Consider the following 13,729-nt stretch of genomic DNA (forward strand, 5'->3'; position numbering starts at 1 on the left):
TTACTAGTGATACACCTACTAAATAAAAAGTTATGAGCCCTTAATGTTGGGGTTATCTAACCAGATATTTTTGCGTTATTCCCGTACGTATTGATCAATAGGTAAGCAAAATAGAAAGGACCTTTGCATGATTATAACAAATTCAATCCTTCCTGTAAAAAAAAACCCTTACAAATAGTGATTAAGCAACAAGCTTACTTTTAGAAAATACAAATATTTATTAAGTCCCATGACATGACAAAATATTTTTTGATATAGTCGCATTTAATAGGCTCAGGTAACTATTACACCTTATTCTATAGTTTAAATAGCTTTTAAGACCGATTATATCACTACATTCATAAATATACATGGTAGCTGAGTGTGTTTGTGTATATCGTCTAATGCATAAAATAATTGTACACTTAGGAATAAAACCATAATGTATAAGGGTATGCACCTTCTTGCAAAACATTATATGGATGTATAAATAGTCTTTAAATATCATGGGGGGTTCATTTATTGATAAAGTTGCTATATATTTATTCACAAAATGTATTTGTTCTAAGAAATTGATATTTTTTCATTTTCTTTTGTTTTATCATATATTTACAGGAGTGTCGATTTTATTGCAAAATAAGTGCAAAAAGGTTTTTTTGCAATTTTCTTCTTGAATTTCGATTTGGCTTTTTTTTTACAAAAAAAAAAAATGGACTTCTCATCATGGTTAATTTTTTCATGCATATTTGTTGATATCTTATTTGAAGTTTATAAAACAAGTTTTTTTTTTTAAATTCATATTCTGTATGCGTGTATATATGGTATAAATGCAGTTGGAGTATGTTTGTGTGTCCTTTAATGTTTTCCCACACAGTTGAACCTAATTGAAACTTTGGATGGGTGTCTCTTTTGAACTTGGCCAGGTTAAGACAGAGAAGAGGACTTTTTTTTAAGGGAGGGGGGATATAAGGGGGACTTATTCTATACCCAAAATGCTTTTTTTTTTAGCTTAAGGAGACTACATAAGGTTTTGAACTAATGATAAAAAAATGACTGGCATTAAAAAAAAAAAAACTATACGAATAATTAAGTTTTCTATATTTATTCAAAATCAAAAAAGTTATGGAAAAAAAAGGTGAAAATTACAGCTTCGTTTTCTAGGTGCAAAAAAATAAATTTCCAATGAAATAATGGATTTGTAATTATAATAAAGTTTGTAGATATTTGTCAGGAATTGTAATTTTTTAGTGTACGATTTATCAGTTAAACATATTATGCACCGTGTTTCTAATAACTTGAGGGGCATTTTATTTGCGATTTGTAATTTAACACTAATTGAAGTGATAGTTGTTAAACATAAAAAGAAGGAACATTATCTTGTTTGTAACACATCAAAAATACCTCTGAGAGGCTTCAAACATTGCAAACGTCATTTCCTTAATTGCCCGCAGAAGAATAGGTAAAAGTGAAGATGAGAAGAATATTTATACCTCAAGGGACAGTCTAATATACTTACAATACGTATATCGATTAGCAAATTATAATTTGCGAAAGTATATATTTAAGGGGCTTTATCTCTTTAAGAAAATGTTATACAATACTTTCATGCGTATCCATATTTTTAATAACAATTTTGATGAGGAACTCTTTTTTTCTAAAACTTTTTCAAAATTTAATTGAACTTCTTGCAAACTCAAACGCATATAATAATATTTTGCTATATTTATGTATCTGTTATAATACTATGACTACTTCAAGGATATAGTTTTGACATCTCAATTATATTTGTTTCATAAAAAATACGACTTACATTGTAATTAGCAAATGATGAATATATTATAAGTAATAAGCAAAACAGAACAACTTGGACGATAATGAGCCCTTATTATTTTTTCCATTGATTAGGAAAATAAAAGTTATAATTTGATATGTGAAAATTGCGGGAATTCTTGTGAGCATAATAACTACGCCTATGAGAGTGTCATAAATAATACAGTTTCTCTGAGAGACAGTATATCCGCTGACAAAGATTCCTTTAGTGCTCATTACCTACAGATCCTATTAGAACTTTCTTATATAGGGAAGAATATTTAATATGAGCATAAATATTTTATGGGTTACCAGCATAAATTTTATAAAATATTTTCGCTTGTTGGGATTTCTGCAATTTTTACCTCTCAAGTTAAAACTTAGAATGATCCATCTTGGATACCAAATATGCAGTTCTTTGTAGTGATGGAGTTCTCTTGATGAACAACTTTTTAAGGTCTTGTCTTTTTCTGTATCTTGTTTTGTTCTCGGGTAAAGGTTCCCTGTTTAACCAGAGATATAAGATATTATATTATTCTTTTTTGCCCAATCATTGATATTGGGCGTTCTTGACTACTTTTGCTTCGAAAAATATGAGAACAACCTATGTAAAAAATAATTATTTTTATGAAAACTTATTATAATAAAAATTTATGAAACTTAACATTATTAAAGTGAAATCAAAAATTAGCATTTAATATAGTGAGATTTTTAAATTTTTCTTTCAATACTTTTGGCTTTTAATTATATTAATTTTTGTTGTAGCCCAAATAGCGTTTCTCCTCCACCCCCTGCTAATATTTGACTTCAATTTTCAATTCTTAACCCTTAAATAAACAAGAAGTAATTATATTTCCGTGAAATATAACAGTCTAAGAATTTAAACTTATACTTGATTTTCATGAGAACATTTTGAACTATGAAAATGAGAATAATTACACTGAGGTTGTCTGTTCAGAAAATTATTCACATATCGTGAAAGAGCATTATAGAACATTAATAGATAATTATTCTACGAAAGTGCTAAAGGATTATAAGCTCGCTAAAAAATGATGCGTCACAACTTATCACCGAGTTAACTAGCCCCACTATTATCCTACCCTGCACAATTTTACAAATTGATTTTATGCTTTTTGTATGAATAGTTTTTAGGAATAACTTTTTTTACAGGTGTTTTAAAAGATTGTTATATGTAGGATCCTAAAAAAATGCATTTTTTCTCTTTAAGACCATCTGCAATGATGTAATACATACATATCGGAATCACGCTTTATGAAGCTTCAACCATTCTTGTGTGAATAAATTTCATTGTACATACTTGTTTCATCGTTATTATGCCTTAAATTAACCATAGAACAATATGTGGTGGTACACTATTCAACTTTTGTGCTGTCTCAAAGAGAGAGAAGTTCTTTGATAAGAAAAGAAAAGTATTGAAGAGCTGTTACTCCAAAAATGAGAGGGAAGGAAAAGGAAACAAATAGAAAACGTCGTAGGAAAGAGCCGGGAATTACAAAAAAATAGGAAAAAAGAATCATTTCACGCGAAAAGATACACACAAGGTTTCATCTCCTTCCTCAGTTTCCTATGTTTGAAATGGTGTGAGGTTTGATGTTTGCGAAGAATTATTTTGTTTTTTCATTTGTGGATATTTACTACTCAGTTAGAGGGATCTACCTGATTGGGAAGAACGGAATCAAAAGAGACACAGTTTTGTTTTGATTGCATTTTGTATAAAATAAATAAATAACACTTGATTTACCTCTTCATAAATAATCACCAACATTATTGAACTTTAGGAAATAAAGGTAAGATTTTTTTCTACATTATTCCTCAAGAGTTTAGAAAGAATAAATTGAACACTTTTTTAATAAGTATTAAATAGAAGTTTAAACACCTGATCCGTAGATTATATTTACTCTTGACTGCAGAGAAATCGTGCATTATATGTTTAATACAAATTGAACCCTTTAAATTTAAATTATTTCTAATATCTTTTCTAATTAATCCATGGTTGAAAGGAACCTTCTTGTATATATATATTTCATGAATAACACAATTTTAGCAATTTTTATGTAGTTACAAATTTCTTAAACTTGATTTTTATAGATTGTATTGACTATTTTGGAAGTAAAAGCTTTGTTTCTATTTTACTAAAGGATCTTTCATCACTGAAAAGTCATATACTGTTGTCTATAACTTTTTTTATAGGAATACATTATTTTTTGACAACTGATGTCAAAACATTTGTTTTCACTTCAATGTACCGAAGAAAAAGACTGCTTTGGTAACATATAGTTTTGAGTTACTTAGGTATTAGTCTCTTTCCTATCTGTTTTGAGCATGTATTTAGCTTTCGATTAGTTCTAAATAATTTTTAAGATTGAAAAAAATAACAACTAATAAAAATGATTAACTTATAACAGCGTAAATGTTATTAAGACTATCTTAAGTAGAGTACTGATTTTTAGGATCCATAAAAACCCATTCAGACAAATATTTAATCTATTAATTTTTTTGGTATAAAGGAAAACATTAATACAGTTTTTTCTTGAATAAAAATCCATTAATTAGACAATTTTCTCTGTGTGTATATATGAAAGTGAAATTTAAAGTCAATAATCTATTATATGCACGTGAATTATAGCTCAAAAAAGTATAAAGTAAATCTGACAATCTTTTTAGAAATAATAATATTTATTTTAGCTCTAGAGTAGTCTTCACTAATTCTTACGAACTAAAAATGAGTATAGTCTGATGAAAGTTAAACATTTCAAAAACTATCTATAATAGATTAAAACTTTTGGGGTTAGTTAAAAATAACTTTTATACAAATAAATGTATTAATGAATTTATTTGATAAATATCATTTCTAGTCAATTTGAGCTTCATATTAACTTTCTTACAGAAATTCATTTAATGCCTAGGTTATATTTTTCTTGATCCACGAAATTATTGCCTACTTTTTGTTGCTCTAAGCTAGGTTTGTGTCGTTTTTTCTCCATTGAGTGAGAGCCATTCCTGCAAAAACAAAAAAATTGGCATAATCACTCTGTATCATAAACATACAATTAAAGATGTTATGACACTCTACCAGATTAAAAAAAAAGAGATAAACCTATCTTCCCTAACCTCTATACTAGACAAAGGCTACCTCTTCCAAGATATGTGACTCTCTGATCACAACACCCGGTATCTCCCAAAACCAAATATAACCATTTTAAAGCATAGTTTTTATAATTAATCAGATAGTCTTTGGAATTATATACCTCTATGCTTTTGTCAGGGAAATAAAGCTGACCTGAAGAGTTTTTTAGTTAATTCCGTTTTTGTGATACATATTTATCTATTTATATTTTATTTACATTTTGGGCTTATATTATTTTATTTATTTGTTCTGAGCACTTTTACCCTATATTTAAAATTTGAATACTTTTATCTTAAGTGTATTACTTTGACTAACATTGATGATTATTACATTTCATAAGTATTAACTATACCGTAATATGCTTTGATTATCGCTGTTGGTCGAAAAAATAAATAAATATTGTTTATACTTTTTAAGGTAAATATTGAAAAGATTATTTTTGATTGAGTTATTACTTTTGGGTAGATTTGGATATACACGTTTATCAATTAATTTTTAAATAAAAATGACATTATTCATATATGGATAATGCTTGAATGAAAAGGTATTAATCACATAATTTTCTTTTTGTTTGTCTAGTCTATGAAAGTAAAATTTAAAGGCAATAACTTACAATATGCACGTGATTATACCTGAAGCAAAGACTAAAAGGGGATTTATACGCTTTTTGACTAAGTTATATGTCTAATGTCTATATATATTATGAATCATTACAATGTAAACAAAAGAAAATATTATGGTCCTTAAACGTAGATCTGTATATTTTTATAAATTTTTAAACAATTTATTATATAAATACATTAGATCTGCATTTTCTCTTCTTTTTTAAAGAGATTATTTTAAACTCTTGGATGTGCTGATGGACACGTTTAATTTATTTTTTGCATATCTTTGATATATGAATGTGTAAGAATTAATGTGTAATTGTCTCTGATGACAACTGTCATTCATTGTTATCTGAGAATGTATTGTAGGTATATGCTATTTACCTAGATAATAGCAATCCTGTCAGCTGATTAATGATAAATGTTCTTATACCCCATTTAAAAGCTTTTCTTAAATAACTTTTTTATCTAATTTTTGACAAACATTGATATGAATTTTAAAATCGCATAAATTGTCTTTAAAATATAGTTTTTTTTGTTGTAAATACATAAAACAAACAAATGTGTCCTATCAACACAACAAAATGGAACTTTCTAAAAGTTAAGTTTAGACTACAGTCGTATTTTCAACAACTTATTTTCATCTTGTGTTAACAAATTATTCTTATTAGGTTTTTAATGTCTCCACAAATTACACCTAAATTAACAAAAAATCATTTTCACAATAAAATAACTACCAATTGATAAATTATTAATTAAATTGGTCGTATCCGGGACAAATTAATTATCATAGAATATATAAAAGATTCCAAAGTATGGACAATGTTCTTGGGTATTTAAAAAAATCCATAAATATGAATACAAGGTTGATAAATTAGCAAAATATGTCTATGAAATGTTGGGCTGTATACATATATATACATTAAATACATTGTTCTGTTTTTGATTTTTGTTACATACTGTTTTTTCTATTAAATGATCACAAGTGTCTTAGAAATTATTTTTAAATATCTTTTCTTTCTGTATTTAAAATTTAAATATTTAAAAAAAACTATGAAAACCAGAGATTGAACGATAAATTATTTAAATCATTATTTTAATATATATTTACATACCTATCTTTATACTTGTGATATACATATATATTATGAACATTTAAACTAAAAAAATTACTGTATACGTATGGTGCGTCAACATAACACAATCTTGAACATAAATCTAGAAAAGGAGAAAATCCTATTTTTTACTATTCCATAAATACATAAAGCCCAATAATTAATAAACATGTTTCAGCCAATTAAATGCTTACTAATATTATTTATTTATTCGGGTTTTTTTTTTTTTTGCATAAAAGATATTAATTTTGAAGTTTTGAATGTGTTTACGACTTTTTGATCTTACAAACAGCCTATTTTTTCAATTTATATTATTGGATATGAGTAGATTATACATTTTAGGTGTTAATTATACGTTGGAATAAAAAAAAATCATAAAAAAATGATGCAATAGCGAACAACCTTTTTAAGGGGACAAAGGGTTTTAAGATTTACTCTCTTTCATAGGAGTTAATTTATTTGTAAAAAGAAGCCCACAAACTCAAAGATTCATATTTAGTATTTGATGAGATTTTATCTATAATTTGAAAATCTTGTATCTTCATTTTCATACAGTTTGATCAATTTTGAAATTAGTTCTTCCTCCCTAAATAATCTGCCTTTTAAACATTAGGTCCTGGAGAATTGAAATAGTCAAAACATTTTGTAATTGTAACATTGTCAAATTATCAATAACGTTATTGTCACCTTATTTTTCATGAGGTGTCAAATTCAGAAAGATATTATCGATTAGTTGTAAGATAATTATTTTACATTATAAATAAAGGTCGGGATGGAAGATTCGGGTGAAGGGCTTTTTTAGCTTGGGAAAATGAAATTTGGACGGCGGGCTTTCGGCTTGGGCCTATATCAAATCTATCTCTACTCAAGATACGCAAAAAAACTTAGGAATAGTTTAAAACCTTTATTTGATTTAAGCGACTTATAATACTAGATCGGATCCAATTTGAGCCTACAAATATCTCAATTTCTCACTATTTTATTGGCTACTTCTGAGGGGTTGATATGAATAATTTGTTGATAGAAGCTAAACATGAACTTTGATTCACATATGGAAGGATTTTTTTTTCAAACTACATCCTTTTTCCTCTTACTCTCTGTCTCTGCATCCACAGAATTATCCATTAGTTTGATTTATATGTATGTATTTTCCTATTCTGCCTTGTATTTATGACAGCTAAACAAAAAAATTGATAGATATAATTCAGAATATGTATAATAAGAAGCAATACATTGCTAAACGAGAGAAGAAAAACCCCCGGAAATAATACAAACATATGATTAATTCATTTGAAAAAATAAATTGAATAATTCTTATGATTAGTCATATCGGAAATAGTATTCCTGGGATATTATTAGTGGATATGAAATCTATGGTAAGCAATGTAACTGACTATATTTTATCGTTTCTTTTGGGGCTTGGATAGTGACTAGGTATATAAAAATATCAAAAATAACATACAATATTACTTGGTATAGGAACTGTATGATAAAATACATAATTGTATGACCAAATAAAGTTGAGTTTTTAATTTTGAATTCCCACGTAACAGATCTCTCCATTACGTATAGAGTGAATAATTTTTTTTGTGGTTGGGAATTTGGAAATTTTTACTTTTATTTTCCAAAGCTGTTCTCCTTATTCCTTCATTATTGAAGATAGTCCAACTAAGTATAAAGTAACCACTTGTGCATGTGCTTCATAACGAGAAAGAGAGAGAGAGTAACGTTGATGATTTGTTTGGGAGTTGTAAGTGAATCGAATTTGGAGTAATTTTTTGGTATGTCCTTTCGAGATTCCTTCCCCTCATAGCAACTTGTATGCTGTTCTTTTCCCAAACATATTAAAAATATCTATGCTGACAATTAAAATAATCAGATTCCTTTTTACGGCAAAAGGACATATTGTTTAGAACTCAACTCATGTATCTTTGATTTATTTTTTCGTAACAGTCTATATTTTTATACTTGTTTAGTTTCTGCAGATTTGACAACATTTAAAAAGCTCCATTCAAATGTGTAAAGTTACTTCAAATAAGGGTGTATATTAGAGTTTGACTGATATATCCGCGATTTACATAAATTAGCTTATTATAACAGTTGAAGTAGCTCAATGGAGAAACCGCTAAGGAAAAATTATTCTCATGAGCTCAAGGTGCTTAGGTTCGATTCATGGTCACTCCTATATAGAGAAGGAATTATACATTATGTATATGGACTTCAAAGACAGTTTTTACTGAAATAGAATAATAATATAATGTTAACTTATACTGAATCCATGCAACTCGATCTGAGCAATTAAAGGAACATTAATGAAATTGCCAAAGTTTGTCGATTATGATCAATACTTTATATGACAAAAATGATTATAATAATATAATCCTAAATCTTCAGATGCTACCAAAGTTAATAGAAATACAAGGTTATACATGTAAGTCATGTAGGTCATGTAATCGGGCTAGCTAGAAATTTCAATCAGATATATTGTACCGACTACTGGACGACACAGGCAATTTTGACAAAACACACACCCCTCATAGAATTTTCAATTTAATGGATCATACCGACTACTTGGCAAGAAACACAGATTTTGACAAAACACACTGCCACTCATCTACTATGACGTCAATATTAAAAACATGTTAGAAGTCAAACATCAGTAGTACACACGGTATGGTATATTCTTATATTTCTATTAACCTTGAGATGCTACTATTTAAAACAATAATATTTATTCTCTTATCTTTAATTAATTTTCTTGATCTTGGGAATCAATGAATATTATTTAAGAGATGTTACATCACTTTGAAATGTTATAAATGTCCTATATTTAATCAAATTATTCGATTATATATTGAGTGTTCAGAAAAAAATTTGCAATAACTTTCTGACAGGAGGGCACTGGTCATAAATGACATTCAATGTCTATGTTCTTTTTAAAGGCATCAAAGGAAACGACTAAGCATGTTTTATTTGAATGTGAGCATATAACAAATGTCTAGTATCACTTAAGCTGTATTTTTTATTTGAATTTTAAAATATTATAATTATATTTTTATAATGCCCGTAATCAAAAATAAATTAATTTTATTACCGCAAAAGTTCAGCCTGAGTTATACACATTTAAATTTTTATAAGAATGTGAATATTTTTTTTTTAAAATGTGATTCATGATATAATCAATTGAAATATAATTGTCCTTGGGTACAAAAAAATAATTATGTCTGAGTTCTACATATACTTGAATGAATTCACGATATTATATATTATGAAGAAAAAAATATTAATTATCAAAATCTTGGCAGATGTGCACCGTACTCAATTATTTGTTGGCTAAAGTGGTCATACTCAAGTTTGTATATGATTATTTGTAGATGGTTTTGAAGAGCATATTTGAAAGGGGGAGAAAGTAAATTTGAAAAGTTTTTATCCACACAGAAAATCCACATTCAGTAGATATTGACTGTAGAACAACCTATTTTTGATTGAAATATGGGCTATTGTTTTAATTAATTCTTTCTAAAAGTAGTATTTTTTAATATGATTGATTTTTTTTTAGTTTTAAAGTTCCAAAGAGGTTTTTGTACAAATAAAAATAACGGATATATATGTAGAAGCTTTTTAGAAAGGAAAAGTAAATACATTTAGATATTTGTAGGTTAATAAACAGATATAATTGCATATTTATTTAAAGTTTTATCTCGATCAATATATATTTCATTTTTAAATTCATAATAAGAACATTATAATTAAAATTATCAACTCAAATAATGAATCCCTTTTAGTAAAGAATACACAAAATATTAACACTATTTCAATAACCTTTTGATAAAATTATGAGCTATCAAATTGTAAAGACTCTTAAGATCATTTATTTTTAATGTTCCTTTATAAATTTATTACTTTATTTATAAAAAGTATTTCAATAAGCTCTAATATACATTTAATAGTTTATTAAACATTTAAAATACATATATTTTGACTGTAAATTAATAAATCTTTATATTTTTTAAATGTATTATTTGCAAAAAAAGTACTTTTAACGTTTTAAAATGTTCCTTTCGATAACAAAGGTGAGTTGTTTTTATAACTAGAGGGAGAGTTGTAATTTTTTTTTTTTCAAATAATTTCTTAATCTGAAATAAATATTTCAGATTAAGAGCTCTTTTTTTAAATAATTTGGAGATTTACATGAACATATTAGAGTATTTTTTCAATTATCAGTGAATATATAGATTTTAATGCCGCTGTGCAAACTCCAAATATGTTTTGATCATACTGAAATTTTGTAATATCCATTTTTTAACAAAAATAATATTTTAAGAAAACACTACTTTTTCAGAAACACTTTCTTTGATACTTTTCTACCGAGTGGTCCATTAAAATCTAAACATTTTGTATTTTAAACTTCAACAAGATATAATTTATTAATTAACAATAGATTTTCAAAAAAAAAATTGATACTATAAATAGATGTGTGTTTGAGCTCTCTTAATCCTTAATGTAGCCGCTCTTAGCGGCAATGATGGCTTCCAGGCGGCGGTGGAAGGCCTGGAACCCGCTGAGGATGTAGTCCTCCGTCATGGCGTCCCAGTCCTGGCTGAAAATAACTTTGAGGGCCTTAGTGTTTCGATGACATACACTACAGGCCTTCTCCTTGCCATACACCCAAAATTTGTAGTTATGGGGGTGGGTATCAGAGCTGTAGGGGGACCAAAAGTGTCAAAAAAACCATCGAGTCATCGAAAGAACCCAAAAGACTTATTCAAAAGAGTGTTGCAACGCAAGAGATGGGTTATTTCTTTGTTGCTTTCAAAAGTAGCCTCTCCATCCTCACAAAGCACTTTCAACACACATTTTGTATAACTTTCTGGACACTCTGGTGTGATATCCCGAGACCTCTTGGATGGACCCTCACAGACTTGAGGGGATTGGCCTGGGCTGTTTTATTTAACTCCTCCGGATCCAGTTTGGTTTTTTTGAGAGAACCCTTCTTCTTCCTCAACTTTTTGGACTTGCTGACAGCGTAGACGGTGGTACTGGAGACGGCCAACTGTTTGGAGTTTGTGAATGGAGTGTCATTTTCTCAACAGTTTGTTTTGTTTTGTAACTAATTGTGTATGCTTTATCGAAAATGAATTACTTCAATCACTCAACCTTCATTAATTATTGTCAGATTTTAATGGACCACTATGTTATTTATATGGATAAAAGTGTGATCAAATCTAAATAAAAAAACTTAATCGAAGACATTACTTAATGCCTTAAATTGAAAATTTTTTAATGAGCCTAAATTAACTTAATTTCAAAAAATTTACATTATCAACATTATTACTAAGAAAAAACACATTGGTTAATTATATTTTAAAGAAAAACATCGAATTATATATATATACAATTTTTTTTAACGTAACTATCTTTCCAGGAAATGACTAATTCATTTTGGAATTCAAACCACATTAAAAACTATTTTTAAAGTGTACTTATTTATTTTATTGGTTTATCATAACATCATACTTTTTAAATCTGTAGAATTAATGAACAATTTGAATCATTGAAAATATCAAGAGGATCAATCGCAATGTACATGTTCATTTAACAAAATAGTTAATAAGCTCCAAGAAATTAATTGATGACACTCCTTTATATTTTGTATATGCTTTTTTTTTACTTTCCTGGGATGCTTTGAGCCCGCGATTTTTAAAATCAACCGTTATATCTTTTTATTTTGGCTCATCTTTCAAATGGAATTTAATTAAAATATGAGATAGATAAGATACAAAGTTGACAAAGGATCAAATTGGTCATGAAACACATCTGAAAGATCTAATAAGGAATATTTTTTACATTCTCAAAATATGATATATTGATTTTGGGCTTTTTAAACAATCCCACAATCGTAAATTTGTTAGAATTAAAAAGGGGAAGTAACATAGAATAGAAATTAAAATAAAAGTTTCTAAAATTTGTAGGCTTTAGAAACACTTGGAAAACCCAACCAACCTTTAAATTTAATTACATGCTGTTTTAATACCTATACAACTATACATATAATATGGTTGGTTTATTGACATCTTAGTGCTGTACCTAGATTTATACAATCCCAAAGTTTGCGTTTAGTTTTTCCCTTCGAATTTATTTATTAACTTCATTTTTATTTGAACATTTTAGAAAATACATATCCTCCCAAAGATCAACTTTATCCTTTTTAATTTGGGTAAACTATTGCTTATATGTAGTAAACTGGCTATCTTTTTAATCCATTACTAAATACATTTAGCTTTGTTACATATTACGCCAACTATAGTTATCAGTGAACAAATATGTTTTACCAACATATTCCATACCTCTGAATTTATATCTGCAATGATAGTTGGTGAAAAATATATTACATTTTGTAGACTGTAAAGGATTTCTAAATTAATCAGTCATACAAAATATGTTCTATATTTTAAAAAAAACATATCCCACTTCCCTAACATCTCTTTTTTTTGTATTCATCGTCGGAATAAATAATTAATGAGAACGCATAAAAAGCGTTACTTGAAACTTTGATAATTAATTCCAGAGTTGGTTAACAGCTCAGAAACGAATGAATCATCCTCTTTCCTCACCCAAATGGATCCATGAAGTACATATATCAGTGATCCATAACCTTTTCTAACTGCAAAACAGTCAACACTGGATAATTTTACTGCAGAACTGAGGGGGATGCGGTTTTAAAATAATAATTTTACTCCACTGTGTATTCATACCGAACTTTATTAGTACATTGCTCCAACATTAAAAAAAAAACTTTATCTACAACTTTGCTCCAACATTATAACGATATTATAACAACAGAAACTTTCTGAAACGTTAAGTCAATATGTGCCCGGAGCTTGTTTCTATTCACCAAGATGGTATTATCTGGGATTAATGGCCGACAAAGACACCCAGAGTCCGGTCTACTCCTTTGTCCTTTGTCTTGGTGGCTGTCAATGTAGGAATCCCCTAAAAAAACTTTCCAGAAACGCCTGTTTGTTATTCATTGTGCTAGTTGGGTTAATTTTTTTGCAGGCAGGTGAGGGGAA

The 13,729-nt window shown here is 27.9% G+C and overlaps 1 protein-coding gene across 1 annotated transcript in view; it reads left to right on the forward strand.

The window, feature by feature from the left end:
- The first annotated feature begins 3,323 nt into the window (after nucleotides 1-3,323).
- LOC121113736 (A-type potassium channel modulatory protein KCNIP1-like) overlaps nucleotides 3,324-13,729 on the forward strand; it is a 201,907-nt gene continuing 191,501 nt past the window's right edge. The window contains exon 1 of the mRNA XM_071886821.1: nucleotides 3,324-3,596. The gene's annotated coding sequence lies outside the window, so the exon portion shown is untranslated. The remainder of the gene's footprint in view (nucleotides 3,597-13,729) is intronic.

Source organism: Lepeophtheirus salmonis, chromosome 2, assembly GCF_016086655.4.
Source record: "Lepeophtheirus salmonis chromosome 2, UVic_Lsal_1.4, whole genome shotgun sequence".
In the NCBI taxonomy this organism is placed as follows: Eukaryota; Metazoa; Arthropoda; class Copepoda; order Siphonostomatoida; family Caligidae; genus Lepeophtheirus; species Lepeophtheirus salmonis.